Source organism: Lactuca sativa, chromosome 8 (genome assembly GCF_002870075.4).
Source record: "Lactuca sativa cultivar Salinas chromosome 8, Lsat_Salinas_v11, whole genome shotgun sequence".
NCBI lineage: Eukaryota > Viridiplantae > Streptophyta > Magnoliopsida > Asterales > Asteraceae > Lactuca > Lactuca sativa.
Genome location: NC_056630.2, coordinates 97,249,296 through 97,268,704, shown reverse-complemented (window position 1 = coordinate 97,268,704; position 19,409 = coordinate 97,249,296).

Sequence of the window (19,409 nt, the reverse complement as noted above, 5' to 3'; positions counted from 1 at the left end):
TTATTGTTGGTTGGTGGAATTAAATATAATTATTTATTGTGAGTTGAAAACCCTATATGCGCACCAGGCTCCCAAGCCTGACCCACTCAGTTTCTTTGTATTACAGGAAGTGGCGCGAGGGCATAAGATGGATAATCATCAAGTTGTTTTGTTTACAAGTTTGTATATATGTATATATTTGTTGAATGACTTGTAATGTTATCGTTTATGCTTTATGGTCTGTATCGGAACATGACATCCCGATTTTTGATTATGAAATGAAATTATATTTCTTCATGAAATGTTTTGATAAAAATCTATTTCATCATGTTTTGTTTTTGGGAACAAATTCCACATCTCTTTTAAAATCAAAAGGAGTGACTCTGAAAATGTTTCAAAAGCATAAACGAAACCGGTCTTTTCTGGCTGAGATTTTGGGGATGTCACAAATCGAAAATTTATTAGATGTATGTCAAGAATGCGTTCTTGATTGGTGATCTTCATGAGTAAGTATACATGTCTCCTCCCCCTAGTGTTACTCGCCAACCATGTGAAGTTTTTCGACTTTGGAAGGCACTATATGGCGTCAAACAAATGCCTTGGGCTTAGTTCGATAAATTTTCTATGGTGATTACTTTGCTTGGTTTTCAAGCAAGTAACCATGACTCGACTCTATTTGTTCAATGTGCGAGTGCACTTTAGATTATTTTTTTCTTATATGTCGATGACATGATTATTACTAGTGATGATCATGATGGTATAGAGTCTTTAAAACGTTATTATGCTCACCTTTTTGCTATAAAAGAATTGGTTTTGCTACGTTGTTTATTAAGGATTGAAATTGCTTAGTCTCCAAAGGGTTATCTTTTATCTTAAGTGAAGTATATTTCAGATTTGTTTGAATGCACACGACTCACAAATAATCAGACAGTTGATATGCCTATAGAGGGTAATGCAAAGTATTCTCGAACTGATAGTGCCCCTTATCAGATCTAAGCCTTTATAAAACCATTTCAGGGAGTTTGGTTTACCTAGCTGTCACTAGACCAGATATTGCTCATGTAATTTGAGATATCTTCGTGGTACTTAGTTTCGTACCCTTGTGTTTCCATCAACATCTTCTCTTGAGTTGCATGCCTATAGTGATGCTAATTAGGATAATGATAGTTATGATCGTAAGTCTACTATTGGGTATTGTGTTTTCTTGGAGATTCATTGATATCATGGAAGAGTAATAAACAAGATGTTGTCTCTCGATACTCTACAAAATCTGAGTATCGAGCCATGGCTACAGCCACTTATGAGATTGTTTGTTTGAGATGGCTTCTTGCAGATATAGGCATTCACATCTCTCATCCAACCCCTTTGTATTGTGACAACAAAAGTGCGATAATGATATCCAAGAATTTAGTGCTTCATTAGTGCACAAAACAATTTGAGATTGATTGTCATTTCACAAGACATCATCTCCATAAGGGCACTATTTCCCTCCTTATGTTCCTTCTACTATGCAGATTGTCGATATTCTTACGAAGCCTTTGACTGCTTTTCAATTTTATTTTATGTCTGACAAACTCTCAATGCTAAGCTCACTACTTTCTCTTATAAGTTACATTTTAGTACACAGGTCGGTAGATATTATTCTTTGCATTTCTTGCTTTATTACATTTAGCTTATTTTAACTTCACTATTCCTTTGCAAATTTAGGTTACACAACTTAGGGAAAATTTAAGCATTATATATTTATCAGTAGAACAAGCAAGTTATTAGTTATCTGTCACTCTAATTATGCAGTTATTCGGTAATAATAAGATTGGGTTAAATTTTACTTTTTTTATATATGTTGAAGGTGTGGTTATATAAGCTTATTAGTTCTATAAAGTTGAGGAGATTCATACAAACAATTATTTCTCTTGCAAATGATTTAAACCAAGGAACTACAAGAGGTGAGTTATTGCTACTACGTTTATCTTTTTTATATATTATTTGGAGTTAGAGGAAAAAAGTTTTGGTTTTAGGTGTTGCAGTTGGGTTCAGAGTGGACAGCCTCTTAAAACTAAATGAAACGCGTGCCAAGAGAAATAAAATGACTCTCATGCATTATCTTTGTCAGGTAAGATTTCTTATTTATTTGTTTGCATTTCTTTCACTTTGTTTATTTTATCTGTTGTGTTGTATATGTTAGCTCCTTGCAGACAAACTACCTGAACTGCTAGACTTTTCCAAGGAACTTTGCAACTTGGAGCCTGCATCAAAGGTTTTGTGACATTCACGTACATTTATTTATTTTTAATTAAAGTTATGTTAGTTTCTTTTTTTTTCGATTAAAATGATATATTTGTTTTAGATACAATTAAAAATCTTGGCAGAAGAGATGTCAACGATTAGAACAGGACTAGAGAAAGTAGTCGAAGAAAATAATTGTGTAAAAAAGATGGACATGTGTCTAAAAAATTTCGTAAGGTATGCACATAAAGTTAATAAGAGCCATAAATGGAACCTGTCAAAGGATTTAGAATTTAAGGGAATTGGAATCGCAATGACTCGCAGTCTATAATGCGTCGGTAGGAAATGAAATGGAATTCAATGATAAAAATTATTATATTTTGTATTTTTACATAAAATGTAGTTTTTTATATAAATATAATCAGATGTGGTTGGTATGGTAGGTGTGAGACCTGTGTACTACTGTACATGTTGATTTAAAAAAAATGTTTAATTGTATATAATAAGTTTTTTTAAAGTTAAATTTCAAAATAAATAAGGAAGAAAAGTACTTATTGCAATTTACTATCAAATTTGTTATACTTATACTTTACATATATAAGTATAACTGTTATGTGGCTTTTTGATTTTTAAAATTGAAAAAAAAAACCCATAAATTAACATGTGGATATTATTTATTTCAAAAATACTATAAAATAACAAGTGTTAAGACTCATGAAAGATTGATGTGTGGCAAAAAAATTTCAGATTTATTATAGTAGATTTTTTTATATATATAAAAGAGTTGGGTTGGATTTAGAATGAGAGTAGTCCTAGACTGACCGGGATGCAGACTCTTACTGTAACTTTAGCGGTAAGTGTTTTATTTTTTGTTTTTCATGTTCAGTCTATGAAAAGATTTCTTGCTTCTGTGGAACCTGGCGTTACGTCCCTATACTCACTCTACGCTAGTGTGGTAGGTATAATAAAATCCTATAAATATAAATTAAGATTGCTATAACTATCCCAGTTTAACACTGCACTTTACACAGGGTAAAAGTGTGGATGCTTTTATTATTTACTTTGGAGAAGACCCTAGAAAATTTTATATACTTATAAAGCTTGCATTTTTCCTTGATTGTCATGCATTAGAAACCCCCCACAATAATTTGCTAAAACCTCATGCATTTGAAACCCCCAAACCTTTTCACCTTCTTAATAATTAATCACACATAATCAATGGTAATTCGTATGAGATAATAATTTGCTAAAACCTCATGCATTTGTATGGTATTAGAACATGTTTGAGTTTTTGGGTTTTAGACTTTAGTAAATTGGTAATCCGTTTGATACTATGGATTTGAAGCTATCTTATTCGAATTACCCAAAACAAGAGATAAATTAATAATATATGCTCATGCATGTTTTGTACAAGCCCCAATCAAAATACAATATATCATGATCATACAATTAAATGTCTTTTATTCCATTTTTGGCTTTATAACAAAAGTTTGTTTACGTGGCGAAGAAAGAAAACTTGAAGATGAATATTTAGGTTGGATGTTTATATAAGATTTGTTTTAAATATATAATATAGATATAAATACACAAATGTGTGTCAAATACAGCCCATCACAAAGTTAATGTTATAAACTACAATAAAACTCAAGTGCTTTTCCAAATATAATGTTTATACTATAATATAATATATTAGAAGAATACTATATAGTAGACGAATCCCACATGTTGTACAGAAATTTAGTTGCATAGATAATATATTATAATTATATTTCATTTAAAATATGTTAGGGTCATTTGGTTATTACATTGTTGTATTAGGCACTATAGTCACATATATTTTGAATGACTTTTACAAAAATAATGTTTGTAATTTGAATATAACGTAATATCTTATGATGTTTATTGAATGATATTATCTTCTAATTGGAATTAGTTCTAGAATATGATATTTTATATTAACTTAAAATATGTCACTATCTTAAAATAGATTGAGAATGAGATTTTTAATATTTACTTAAAATACAACATAATTTTGTATTCAATAGTAAAACTAACAAAAGTCGTTAAATATGTATTTTTATGAGGTTCAACATAAGTAGACGACCACAAATGAGAATCCATATCTAATCAATCATCAACTAATTACATTAGATACTAATGTGTACATAAAAATTACAGTTAAAATTTTAAACTAATAGTAAAAAAATTGCATTATTTATTATGATAAAAAATCTGTAAATCAAAAAACATACATGTTATTTAATCACATACAAGTTTGTATGGCTTATTCACAATACATTAAACCATATATAACCATATTAAACTACATAATTATCCCACTGCGCAACGCGCGGGCATTCGCCTAGTGCCCATATGAAAAAGGTAATCAATTATCAGAACAATTTACGTTGATGAAAAAATATTCATTTGTAATAAATTGATATCCAGTTTTTAAGATGTGATATTGTTTTCAGTTGTTGAATACTTCAAGCAAATAGAGGTAGAGAAAAAGGTGGCACAAAAAGCAGCTGAACAAGAAAGATTTTAAAGGCAGAAGGGAAAAAAAGTCAAAAGCACAAAATCATTAAAAAATGGAGTCAGAACTAATAAGATATAAAACTCCTATAGAAAGTGCCGAATACTTTTTTGCTTTTTCCTTTTCTCTGTAATTAAAAATTGGTGGAAGCAGCTTACTGGTTGCAGCTTCCGGTGCATGTGTTCCAGCCTTTTTTGATGAAAAAAATGATAATGATCTGGTCTTTATTGAGGAAGAAGAAGGGTTCCGACTGATAGTGCTGGAGGATCACCAGACTAAAGGTTATTCTTGATTATGAACCTTTTATCAAGAACTTGAGAATATTTTATTTCGATTTTTTTTCCATTTAGTTTTATGATGAATTTGATGTAATATATAGCATTGTAGCTGAGACAGTAAGATGTAGAAAATTTTGTATTAATTTAGTGTGATAGCATCCTAGGTCTCACTGAGTTTGCAGAAAATTATAGTATATACTACACTTAAATCTCTTAGATTGTTAATTCTTTTATGGAACATGAGATTTTGGATGATAAACGACCACCACTGACATTTTTAGAAATTTGAGTTATTTCATTTTGCACGCATTGGGTTATCTATGAATCAGAGGCCCATGCATGGGACCATTTACATCTAACAAGCTTAATTATAGAGTTTTTATGTGATTTATTGCCACTTGCTTTTAAAATGTGTCCTATTAAGGAGATGTATCTACAACATTATTAGGAATGCTAGGCACCCCACTGAAGCCTATGTGGGAATGGTTTTACATTATCATCTACCCCCATATGGAACCCAACTCGCTAACACGCTTAATGATATCGATTTTGTCTCATTCTATTCTGGCCTAAAGTAGCATTTAAAAAAAATAGTATCATCAATATACATGTTAACCAAGTATATAGTTGCATTGTAAAAAAGAGTGATTGTTGGAAAAGTAATGAAAAGTATATACTATCATGCTGGTTTCAGATAAGTAAAACTTAACTATGATATAATTTTTAATGTGTCAGATGCATGTATCACGATATTGTCTGTTTTAGGCGACTCCCCATGAGTACTTCCTAGGGTTCAATACATCTAGCACTACTCTCACCTAATGAGCGCGATTAACTGTTGAATTCTTATGGGATCCGTTGTCAACATTATTGTAACAACCCGAAGTTGTTCATCGCCAAAAACCCATTCTACCCGTATAACTCGCCGTATATCGAAACGTTCCGATATCAATTTTGGGTTAAGTTAATCAAACTTATATGTTTAATTGATGCTAATGAGTGTCCAAACCTCTTAGGAACTCATGAATTTAGCCCAAAATGTTTATTTCATAAATTTTAGAAATGTCCTCGCCGGATTACGGAAACTTAATCGGGTGCGACCAAAAGCCCCGTTTAATGCCGGTATCGGGTAGAATTCCACCGTGTCCAAGTTTTGCAACCTATATAAACGTGTTAAACCTTTCATTTGAAGCTTTTTCTCTCTCTCACTACTCTCTCTCTAACCTCTCTCCTAAATCCAAATTTAAGGGTCCAAAACTCAATTTTAAGGCCTCAAATCCCTAAGGTACCTTCCTAACCTTAATGTATAGCATATTTGGCTTCCAAATTCGGGATTTAATCATGATTTAAGGCCTTGAATGTGAGTTTACAACCTTGATTGAAGCTTAGGCCGTAAACACATAGTTAAGGTGTTTTTAAGCTCTAAAACCCTTCCAAACCGCAACTAGACTTTAGATATGGCTAAATGACTTCATGGAATAGACTTAAAACATTTTAGACATGGATTTTGAGGGAATTGAAGGAGTTTACGGCCAAGGCACATGCTTGGGCCGTAAACTCATATATATGGGGTTTTTATGACCTTAAACCCTTCCAAAACACTAATAAGGCTTAGATATGAATTTTAGAATAATTGGTTTTAGCCTTGGGACACCTTAAACATATTATTTGAGGGACAATTGAGAGTTTACGGCCAAGACTTATGCTTGGGCCGTAAACCCTTCATTTTGGGGTGTAAACTCCTTTAAAGGTGTTAGAAAGCCACTTTAACACCCCTAAAGCCTTAGAATAATTTTTAGAAGTGTATACAAACAAGTTTTTGGCCTTAAAACATAATGAATCACACTCTAGGAGAGTTTACGGCCATGAGGGGGGTCTCATGGGCCGTAAACTCCAAAAACACCTCAAAAGTTCCATAAAAATTCATGTAAGGCCTTGGAACAATTTTAGCAATCACATGTGATTTGTTTGGAATCAATAACACAATTATTCATGAGTATATAGGAGTTTACGGCCATGAGTCCCATGCTAGGCCGTAAACTCCCTTAATTATGTTCATTGGTGTTTAAAATTCATTCCAAGCCCTTAAACCAAACCTATAAATTTTCCCCTAAGTGTTTCAAGCCAAGTTGCACCATAAACCACCCCACCATGAGTTTACGGCTGTAAACTCATGGGGAATGGGTGTTCTAGGCCGAAAACTCATATATAAGTTTACTCTTCAAGAGTAAACTCCAATTCCTAGTCATTCAAGTCCTTAAACGCCACCCGGGTCCCTCCAAACACTTGTAATGGAGTGTTTTCGCGACTAGAAGTATTGGTCCCTAACAATTAATTAATCTAAGTCCTAATTAGATACAAATGTGTATCTTTTCATTATACATAGGAACCTCATGCGTTTACAAGTCCCGAACCATCGATTAGCGTCCGAAATCGTCACGTTTCTCGTCCGGTGAGCTCATACCCCTACGTTTTTTCCGTGTTTTTCAATGTTTTCAGGGGGGAATACAAGCAAACTATAACTGTTTTACAAAACATAACATTGATGTGTTTCAAATAACATCTGGCAAATTTATAAACACTTTTACTCCTTATGTATTATGCTGAGCATAAGGGATGATCTATCAACTACAACTAAATGGATTTTAGTTAAGAAAATAACCAAACTAATCAAATTATTATGGGAATAATTTGGGGGTTCTTTAGTTCTCGTTTTATCATGTACTGATATGTGTATAAAGTTATTAGATAAACTATGTCTGATTCAGTTTATCTCTGTATCATTTGAATGTATTGCCAGATAATTTCATTGTATGTATCTATATTCACTGTATTATGTTTCATAGTCTTTTGTATGTTTGATATCGTATGAGAACCCTGTGAATAATTTAGTACTAGTTTGTGAGTTAGTCACTACCCTTTATGGATGATCAGTAAATCCTCCCCGGAAGTGTAACCAGAGTCTCCTGGAGGGAGAGCGAGGAATTTGTGAATAGATCTATTCAGGACTGACAATCCCACACCTTAACTGCTAGCTACAGTTAGGCGGGCACGCCTGGGGTGACAAATTATGGATATCGTCTGACGTCTGACAAGCGTCAATGAGGTCTCGTTGTCGTATCAGCATGGTTACCCGACTCACAATATGTATTAATATAAGTTTATTCACGGCTTTGGTTTTGGATTTGATTTTATATCAATCTTCTATCTTCAGATCTTATATCTAGTTTGGGACGGTAATCCCATGGTTTATAGTCTATAGGGTTCATATCGATTGCAGGATGTTATTCCTATGGTTAGAATCTATATCTAGTTCAGGATAATGATCCCATGGTTTTATCAAACAATCTTATATCTAGTTCGGGATAGTAACCCCATGAATTTATCAAACTATCTTATATCTATTTTGGGATAGTAATCCCATGGTTTTATCAAACTATTTTGTATCTAGTCCGGGATAGTAGTCCCATGGTTTTAGTCTATATTTTTAAGTATATCAAACTATCTTGTATCTAGTTCGGGATGATAGTCCTATGATATTAAATCTATTTGTAGTACGGGATGTTAGTCCCAAGGTTTTCAAATTACTTTCCATCTACAGTTCGTATAGTTAAAGTATTTTATACTTAATTCGAGATAGTAATCTCATGATTCTCAATATATAGTTTTGTGTATTAAACTATACTCTGTAATATTCAATTTGTCTTGTATTTAGGAAAATATGGGATTTTCCTGGGGTAACATATAACACGTAATCGAACTGTAATGAAAGATAACTAAACTGTTTTACATAAGAAAATATGGGATTTTCTTGGATAACAAACCTTTTCAGAAAACTAAAGGAAACTGGTACATTTTCACAAAACAAAACCGCTTATGAACTCACCAGCTTTATGCTGATTTTCAAACCGCTTGTATTCTCAGGTCCATGTTAGACAGCTACCCGACAATATCTTTTGGAGAAGACGGAGTGCTCAGAAGACTCGTCTCAACTTTTGTTCATATGATATATGTATAACACTTGTACAATTTACTTTTGAAACCAATGTAAACTTTCAAATATATGTAATGTAATGGTTTTTTACTGTGATTACTATGTACATTGGATTTGATACTCAACGTGGAGTCAACCCCGGAAATGTTTCCGCCTTTGGTTTTCGGGGTGTGACAATTATGATAGCCAAATTGCGGCAAAGTTTCGACTAAGGTTGTCTTTTTTTTTTCTTTTTTGCCACGTTGTGGATGCCAATACATTTCTATTCGATAACCGCATCCCCTTATGAACATCAACAATCTTAATGGAAACCAATTATAATCGAAATATACATGGGGTTAGGGTTACATACATTTGATTTGTTGTAGTAAATAAATCACTTCAATCCCTTATGTTTGTTGGTCTTGGAAAGCTAGCACCAAAAGGATGCTACCTCTAATAGCTCGCACCTAAGACCATAAACCCTAGATTAACGAGGGGATAGGAGATATTAGGGAAAATTCATTCATATGCTTATAGGTAATGTGGTGAACGAAATTTGCAAGCTAAGGGGTCCTATTCATAGTTTAGGTAATGTAACATTCCTAAAATTCTAAAAAAAAAACTTCAAGTTTTAAAATTTACTTAAAACCATCATTATTTACAAATTGTTTTTAAAATAGGTTCAACATCAGAGAAACCCCAAAATCATGAAATAAAAACATTAGGAGGCGCACGATCACGCCTTCGCCTTCCCGTGATCCTCTGAAGTACCTGAAACATAATCCAAAACCACAAGCCCAAAGCTTAGTGAGTTCCCCCAAAATACCAACACATAGAAAATAGCACAACTATAATAACAACATGTAATGGGTCAACAATTAACAGACTAGATTACCATTAAGCCCACATCATAAGTATGGCTTGCCCCATGGGCCCACAACTTATGTCTGGCTTGCTCACCGAGCCTCTGTACGAGTTTGGCATGCTTTATCTGACCCTCAGCTCGTATTTGTAACGCTCGTTAGCCCTTAGTATGAGTCTGGCATGCCCTATCTTTCCCACATCTCATATTTTCATATCAGGTATGCTCTAGGGTTTGTTGGCTACAGCACGGAGCAGTACAACCTCAACCCAACCCACATCATATGTCGATATATAACAGATAAAATCATATTCAGATAACAGGTAGTATCACAGGTAGTCCTACAGATCTACCAAACTAGCATGCATATTTACTTTGTACTCAACATACAATATCAGGTTATTAAACCAATGGGCCGGCCTTGGTGCCTTAAAAGAGCTCAATTTTGCTGCTTCCTTCATCAATGATTGTTGCATCAGTGCGTTCCATCAAACAATTATCATTACATTTATCTTCATTGGATGATTCTTCATCATCCACCCAATTCTCCACTTCAGCAACCAAGATTTTCACATCAATGTTCTTCCTTTTCAGAAAGGCTAGTAACTTTTTATATGTCACTTTATAATATTCACTAGTGTTCACTCTTTTGGACTTGCATTCCTTAAGAAAGTGATCAACACCTCCATAGTTGAAGCACTATGAACCCTCTTTTGTAGATTTTTTCCCAACGTTATAATCCTTAGATGCTGATGAGTCAAGCTTTGATTTAAACCTTCTAGGTCTAAATGATTTCTTGCCACTGCGACTAACGTAGCATTCGAAAATTATGGCTTCGCCTTCAGATTCATCAAAGAAGTCTATGTCGCTATTTAGAGTTGACTTCTTTGAATAGTGTGCCATATATTTGACCCTTTGAGTGTATCACGTGATTTCCTTGCACAGGATCTTTATTTCTTCATGATTACAAAAACTGCCAAACAATAGAGACAAATCCATGGTTGCAATATTCTCACTATTTTTTAAAACATCAACGTGATGTTCCCAACTATCATTCAGTATGTCAAGAAACTTGAGAATCAAAGAGTTTCTAGTTTTGTGCATACTAAGACGACACATATTATTCAATAAACAGTTTAAATGATTGAAGAATTGACTAAAAGGTTCATTTTTTGTTCAAAGAAATAATCATAACGACTATTTAAGCTGTCTTTCTTGGTAAACTTAAATTTATCATTTCCTTCATATGCAACCCTCAGTTTATTCATTATCTCCTTGGTAGATCTACAGTTTCAAACATAATGATAGATATTGTATGGAAGAGTGTTTCCTATGGTGGCATGAGTTTTGACATCAAGAGCAACAAGATGCTTATCTTCAACATTGAATTCATGAACAAGTTTTTCTATTGGATCACTATTCTTGACATTTTCCTTCATGGTCTGGTACATAGGAATGTGAGGACCATAATTGATAATGCTCAACATGGAACAGTCCTTGGTTTCACGAACCCTCTTGGCTTTTGACTTCCACATACTGAAATTTGTCTCATTGAACTGAGTGATCATGTGACTAGAAGTGGTTTTAGAGAGATTACATGAAGAATAAAAGACGCTATTAATCGAGAACAGTAACATGCTCTGATATCAGTTGTAGGTTCCTGGATCATGATTGATTAATAGAAAAGATAAATAAAAAGAGTCAAAAGATTTTATCACAATGGTTTTTCAGAAAGAAAACGTTATCACAAAGAGAACAAGCACTAAGATTTAGGGTTCGTAAATCAAATAATGTTACGAACCCTAATATATTGTTTTATAGTAAAGCAAGCTTGTGATAATCCCTACAATTCATGGATCCTACCTAATCTATGTGAATGTAAAGAATATCCAATATCCATAAGATAACGGATATGCTACTTGACTACGCGTATAACCATAAATACAATGTAATACATTAACATGCTGGCACGGCTTCATAGAAAAAGTCTTCACATTGGCGTTGGTAAGAGGCTGGAACTTATTAAAGTCGGTGTGTCATGGTTTTGCCTCACCAGATTCTAAGGTTTGACTTTACAATCCTTGTTATGCATGTGTATTTTAGGACACTTAGTGTCATGGTATGCTAGACTGGTAGGGTCTTGCTTGTGGACCGCATATGATTTTATGTATTCTATGGAAGACTAGGATCAGCCCCTGGCATTGACTTATTGTGTATGTTAGGATGGGCTTGTTCCATGAGTTTGGTTTGGGCCCGTTATACTCTATCGGCTAGGCCCATTATATGGGCAGGGCTCGAGACGAGGGCGGGTTCTATTTTGTGGGTGGGTCCCGTTATGTTTATGGGTGGGGGCTATTATACTCTTGGACTGGACCCATTATGTATGATACATGTACATAGATAAGAGATTTGGATGTTCGGCACTACAATCGATGACTTTTATTTTATGCATTATATATATGGTGGAATATATGGTATACCGGGGAACTCACTAAGCTTTATACTATAGTTGTCGATTAAACATCTTGTAGGTCGTTCATGAGAAAAGCTTGGCAAGACTATGCACACGCATTAAATATTTTATTTCCTCATTTTGTAACTCAACTATGATAACATTATGTTTTTTCATAGATGAATGTCACTTAGTGCTTTTAAGTAAAAGGTTTTAATCGGTTAATCTATTTTAAAATGAAAAATCTCTTTGTAATTTTTGGGACGATACAAGTCCCTTTGGGAAAATCAGTATGCTGGTATGGAGATGTGATGTGTGAGGAATGTATTGCATTAGTGGATATTAATGAGTTGGAAGTTATGGTTGTGCGACATAATTTCCTTTCTAGATCGGTTATCAAAGTAGAATATTGATTCTAGAAATTTTTTAACCCTGAGGTTCACAGTAATGCCCTTTATTGATCGGTTGGGATAGACATACACCTAATCTGGGATAAACATCTAGATATGTAAGATGTCATGGTTCGCTTATTGTTATACTTTTAGAACTAGTAACATAGTGACGACTTGTCATGAAGTCAAGATAGAATTAGAAATTCTTTTGAACATGGTTTCAAAATTAGAAGTGTTTTAGGTTGTTTGTTTGTAATATTTTTATGAAACTTATTTCTTCATAGTCGTGGTAATTCTCATCGAAAGGGGTGGAGGTTAGTTGATGTGTATATGGGGGTAGAACATCAATCTTGGGTATGACTACTGAGATTTCATACTGATAGATTAAGATCTTGGGAAGTCTACTGTTAGAATTGATTTGTGTTTGTAGTATTAGGAGTTTCCCCACTCTATGTAGTTTCATCGAAGTTGAGCAAACTGTCGAGTAGGGAAGGTGGTTTTTGCAGTTATGTAATTTTAGGAGACTGACTTGTTTTGATGGAATATGCTAGGTTCTAAGTGGTCTCACAGTTTGTAAAGGCTATATTGACTTTAATAAGTGGTTCAAGGAAGCATATGGATTGAGTACGAAGTTGTTTCCTGAGATGCTAACCGAGATGGATTTCAAAGACAAAATCCAGTTGAGTGGGGGAGAACTATAACATCCCGTTTCAGGATGTTTCTTATTTCGGGATAGTGAACCATGATTTTATCAAGTACAAGTCTCGGACTACATAGGTTAAATTTCAAATGTGTTAATGAATTAAGTTCGGTATGCTTTAAGTCAAAAATAATTCAGTAGAATTGTGAGGCTTGTTAATACCTATGTGTGCATATAATGATCACTAAAAATAGTTTTAGAACGAAGAAGTTATGACTCTTTGAAGCTGGAATGGAATATGGGAAAAATCGTCACCATGAAATGTGTAATACCCGTGTCATCTGAAAGAGTTTTGGCACGCGAGATCGTAGATGCTGCTCTAGAGTCGTTTGCAGGAGATTACTACGATGAAGTTATACCATTGTACGGATGATATAGGGTCGAGTTATGGGATACATTGATATATCTTTTACCTGTTAAATTGTATATATTTACGATATTTCATTATTATTAAGATTTGATAGACCTGAGTGTATTATGGGTGTTCGTGATATGGTGTTGTTATGATCTTGTTGGTAAGATCAGTGAGTGAATCTTACAATTAAAGATTTAGTCGAGACTATGAGGGTTATAAACCCTAATATTTGAGAAATAGTCGGCATGAGAGATTTAGCTAATGGCTTACAAGTTAAGCCTATTATGATTATTTTAGGAGATTTGATTAATTAGGTGACAAGAGGTCCCAGATGGTACCTAGTAGTGAGTAATGACAAGGTTTGAGAAAACTTGTTATTTGATGATTAGGTGCTACCATATGATGAGCTAATAGACAATGAAGGATTGAAATTGGAAACTGGAATAAGTCTGATGAATAACCAAGTGAGTAATACTACTCTAGCATCCATTGATGTGTTATCTATGATATACATTAAATGATTGATGTGATTAATTATTATCGTGTAACCATTGAATATTAGAAAGATTGATTATTCTGAGAGTTTATATCTTATTGAAAGATTGATCTTAATTGAGAGATAACTTATTAATTCAAAGATAATTTATAAATAGATCATTGATGAAACAAATTATGATTTAAATAGATTATAACCAAGAGATAGATCACAATAAAAGGTAGACCATTTCTAAGTAATTGTTGATATTCTATTTATGATATTTGCGATATCTATGATATATGTAAGATACAATATGTGAATTATATATAGATTTAAATAATTGATTTATTCTTGAGAAATTAATCATTACTGTGAATCGTATTATTATAGAGAAATATATTTAAATTAATCGATTAATTACGATCGACAGATAAATCATGATTGAGAGATTAATTCCCATTAAGAGAGATAGATATTGATAGAGAGAGTGATTTATGTTGTGACAGATAGATCTTGCTCGAGACATTTAATATTAACATAAATAGATTATGAGAGAGAGAGAGAGAGAGAGAGAGAGAGAAATCTTGAATAAAAAAACGATCATGATCGAGACAGGTCACGATTGAGAGATTGATTTCGATTGAGACATTAATTATGATAAAGAGAGATCTAGAGAGAGAGAGAGATCCCTACTAAGAGATATACCACAGAGAGAGAGAGAGAGAGAGATACAGAGAGAGAGAGAAAAAAAAGAGATTACTACTAAGAAATTGATTATTATTATTAGAGATGACAGGAGGACATGAGAATACCCGTAATTATAGTAATTTATTTGTTACCTATTTATGATGATTACTTGATTATGATTTATATAATCAGTGTGATTATGTTAATGTAGCTATTGTTCACTAAGTAGTGAGGCTTATGTTGTGATGATTTATTTTGCAAGTATATTATTGTGAGGCCCGACTCGATCTTGCACTTGAGGCAAGTACGATACTTGTGATAACTACTTGTATTTCAGAGTGATAATGTACACCAAAATTGTTGTAATTTCCTTTATGAAAAATCAAATTTTTGGGGAGTACGTGGTATGAAATCATGGGCATTACAACATGGTGAGAAGGTCACCACGACATGGTGAGTGTGCATCCCAATGCCATAAAATTAGGGTTTTGCTCCATATTTAAAGGCATTGTTCTGCGTTTTAGTTAATTTTTCAGCCTCCATCACATCAAGAGCTCCTTGGGAGCAAACACTAACCTCCTTGTCACAACTATGAGCCTCCTCTCTCTTCTATCCTCTATTTTAAGTACTTTTGGGCTTGTTTTTCTCCTTCAAGGTTTTTAAGTGCTCATTTAGAAGCAAGGAAGAAAGAAACTTGTTAGAATCTGGTTGCTAGTAGTCTTCTGGACGTATATAAGTCCTTAAGGTTTTTACTTTAGTTTATTCTTAGTAGATCTAGGTTTTTAGCTAGTTTCTCCATGTTTATGAGGTTTTGAGAGATTCGTTGCAAACTTTATTACTCTATGTAGTCCTTGGGGGTATTATATGTTTCAGGTATAAATTCTTAACTTTGTTTGCTGCCATGCATGGGGTTCTGACCCCATTTTACGTCATTTTGACCTATTATGATGAAGGACATGCATGAACATACAATTATAACTTTTATTAACCATTAGGGTGTCATGTAGCTTGATGGAAAGTATTAGGATTTGTCTTAATGGATTAAGGATTGAATAAGGTTTGGAACCTACCCACCAAACCATAGCGTAGCCAAGGACTAACCATGCCATGGTGGGCAGATTCATCATGATGGTTCGATGGCTCAATCAAGGTCTCACCACAGCACGGTGGACGTTAACTATTTACCGTTGACTTCTGACCAAGTTTGACTTTTTTTCAGTTATTAGTAAAATGGTATCTTATACCGGTTGGTTAACGAAAAAATGGTCTTATGCCCTAAAAAAGGAGGTTTAAAGTGAAAAGTTTGTTAGATTTATACCTTAAATATTAGTTAGGGTCATTATTTGTGTAGTGGTTCAAGATAGTATCGGTACCGCTCAACTCAATGTGTGTGGATTACTTTATCATTCACTTAAGTGATTTTTCACGAACTTATTTATTATGTAGGCTATGTGTTAAATGTATGTTAACTAGAGATCAGCCCTTAGGGAAATCTACTTGAATTATAAGAATGTGGGGCCATGACAGACCTCTTGGAGGGAAGTGGTCAAGACCATGACAGACCTCTCAGAAAGAAGTGGTTGTAGCTTGATGTTATGTGTTATGATGTGAAATTCATATGATATGTATAATGGGCGAGTGTTGTGATTACTCACTAAGCCTTAGGCTTATAATTGCTAGTTTATGTTTTTAGTTGCATTTCATTCAGGTTCGAAGGGCAAGGAGCTGACTTGATTGAGATATTTCAACATTCTCTGGGGCATGGCATTTGTTAGTGATATATATTGTGTTTTCGTTACAAAACAATATTTAGTTTTGCATTTTATGATGGTTGATGATGAGATTATGTTGTTGTTTCATGAATGAAATCCTTTTAGTAATTTCAGACTATGGCCACAACAAAAAAAAGGGATAAGAGGGGGTGACATTGCTTCACCCATTTGGAAGTGGCAAATTTGTTTCTACGTGACCCATTGGTGAGCACTAATGTACAAATGGATTTAAGAATTTCGAGAACTAAGACCTTTATTTACGGCTAAAGTCCATTGGTTTTATAACCGAATCTATAAATTCCCACGAAACCGAATCAAAAGCTTTGTCAAGGTCGATTTTGAAAATCATCATTTTAGGTTGGACTAATTCACCCACCTATAATGTTCACTAATGATAAACAAGCCATCTAGAATGTATTGCCCCTCAATGTAAGCTGGTTGCTCACAACCGACAACACGTGATGATCACTAAGACTACAAGAAGTCTGGGTAATAGCGGCGACGCGTATCGTCGCTAATGGTGGGGGTTGTAAACGCTAATACCTTTATCGGCGACATGTCACTGTAGATGCGTCGCCGGTAATGCTTCGTCGCTAATACACATATAGTCGCCGCTAAAGGTTACTCATCGCCGCTATTGTACTCGTCGCCGCTAATACGCAGCTGTCGCCACAAAAAATGTCGCTACAAAAAATGTTTTGTTTTTTTTTTCTTATTTAACATTAAATTTATAAAAAACAATATAACATTTATAAAATTTGATAACTTTTTATAGAAATATTAATCCATACACAAACAATCCAAAATATTAATTGATACACAACAAAATCCAAAATATTAATCCATACCACCTAATTAAAGTATTCTTCCAAATTACAAAACATTTTCATAAAATCCTAAAGTAACTACTTGTTCTCATCATTTCCTTCATTATTTGGTGGCGGTAATGAGCGAAACCATTTTTCCAATGATACAGAACAGGTCGGGTCCTGTAGTATTGTTTGCAGCATTTTCAACTACAATGAAAACAAAATATATTACCAACATATCATAATAACATTATAATTTCCAAAAATTATACCATTCTACAAAATATCTGATGGGTTTTAGCCATCAGAACATCCTATGTGCTAATGCAACCCTAATGCCTGGATCTAGGTTTCTCTATTGTACATGCTATTCATCCAAGACTTTAAACCCTAGATCTAGTATATGATAATCAATATAACATATGAATAAGGGTTTAGATCATACCTTGATTGTTATGTAGTAATAACAAACTCAAATCCTCCTTGTAATGACTTTAGAAAGCTTAGAGTCACAAATGTCCCTCCTCTAATGGTTCACAAACACCAAGAGCAAGAGGATGAAGAGGAGAAGAGAAGGTGGCTGCCCAAAACGTGTGGAAACCCTAGTGAACAAGTTCACCATGTTTTTGGGGCTTAAGGATTCTTTAAATAGTGAGGCTATTAGGGTTATCTAACAATGAAACCCTAATTTGGATACTTAGGCCCTAAGCAACCCATGAACCCCTTTTTTAATAAGCCTTGGACAATTTCTAATGGGTTTCCCCATAGAATTTGTCCAACCTTATATTATAAGGTAATCCATAACCCAATTGCAATTATCTTATAATTACAATTCCAGTCCCCTAAGTTTAATTAATCTCTTTTAGCACAAACTTAATTCTTATTAATTCTTGACTAATATTAATTAAACAATATGATTTCTCATTTAATATATTATTCTCATAATATATTAATAAATCATATTTAATCATTTCTCTCCATAATTCATCCTATCAAGTTGCTTTGGTGAAGGCAACCCAAAAGGACCATGCACCATCGGGTCAAGTACATACCAAAATAGTTATGGACTTAGACACTAATCCAACAATATCAACATATCAACATATCAAATACAGTTAAACATACATCTACTTTCCATTATATCATTATATTTTTCAACTTAAACTAACAATTACCTGTGATTGTGGTTGTTCTTGTGTCACTGGTTGTTCCTGATCGTACATGGACACAACGGTAGCGGGTTTACGCCCAATGCCTCTGATATGTCCCGTCGAACACCCAATAATCTTTCAAAACAGTTTTTTATATCAGTAGGTGTTAGACCCCTTGCTTCAGAAGTAGCTTGGGTTCGTTGGTTGATCTCCTCGAGTAAAGCAATCTGTATTTTCAAAAAATAATAAAAATCATAAAAATTAGATTACTAAATACCCTTGACGATATAAACACTTATATGAAAAATACAAATTAACCACTTACGTATTGTTGCTCGACTACAGGACTATAAAATACCCTTGGCGATTGGAATTAGCCTTACGAAAAACTTCGATTCGACTGATATCCTATTTAACATTAAAAATTAGATTACTTATACTTCAAATAAATATTAAAAAAATATCATAACTTACTTCTTTGAAACATGCATTGTTGTATGAGCTCGACCCCCTCTGTTTACAACTACTTGTTTTGCACGACATTCTCTGTTTGATGCCGAGCGCCTTAAAAATTTTGGCGTTTGAAAATGTTCGACTGCCTTCGACCAATTTTCATGTGACATACCATTGGGGGTTGTTTAATGTGGCTGCGATATCTGCAGGCCCCCCGATTTCCTTAAAATAAGAATGAGCTTTACTTTTTCGACCTCTGTAAACTTTTGCAAGACTAGAATCAATGCTCCGCAACAATTGAAC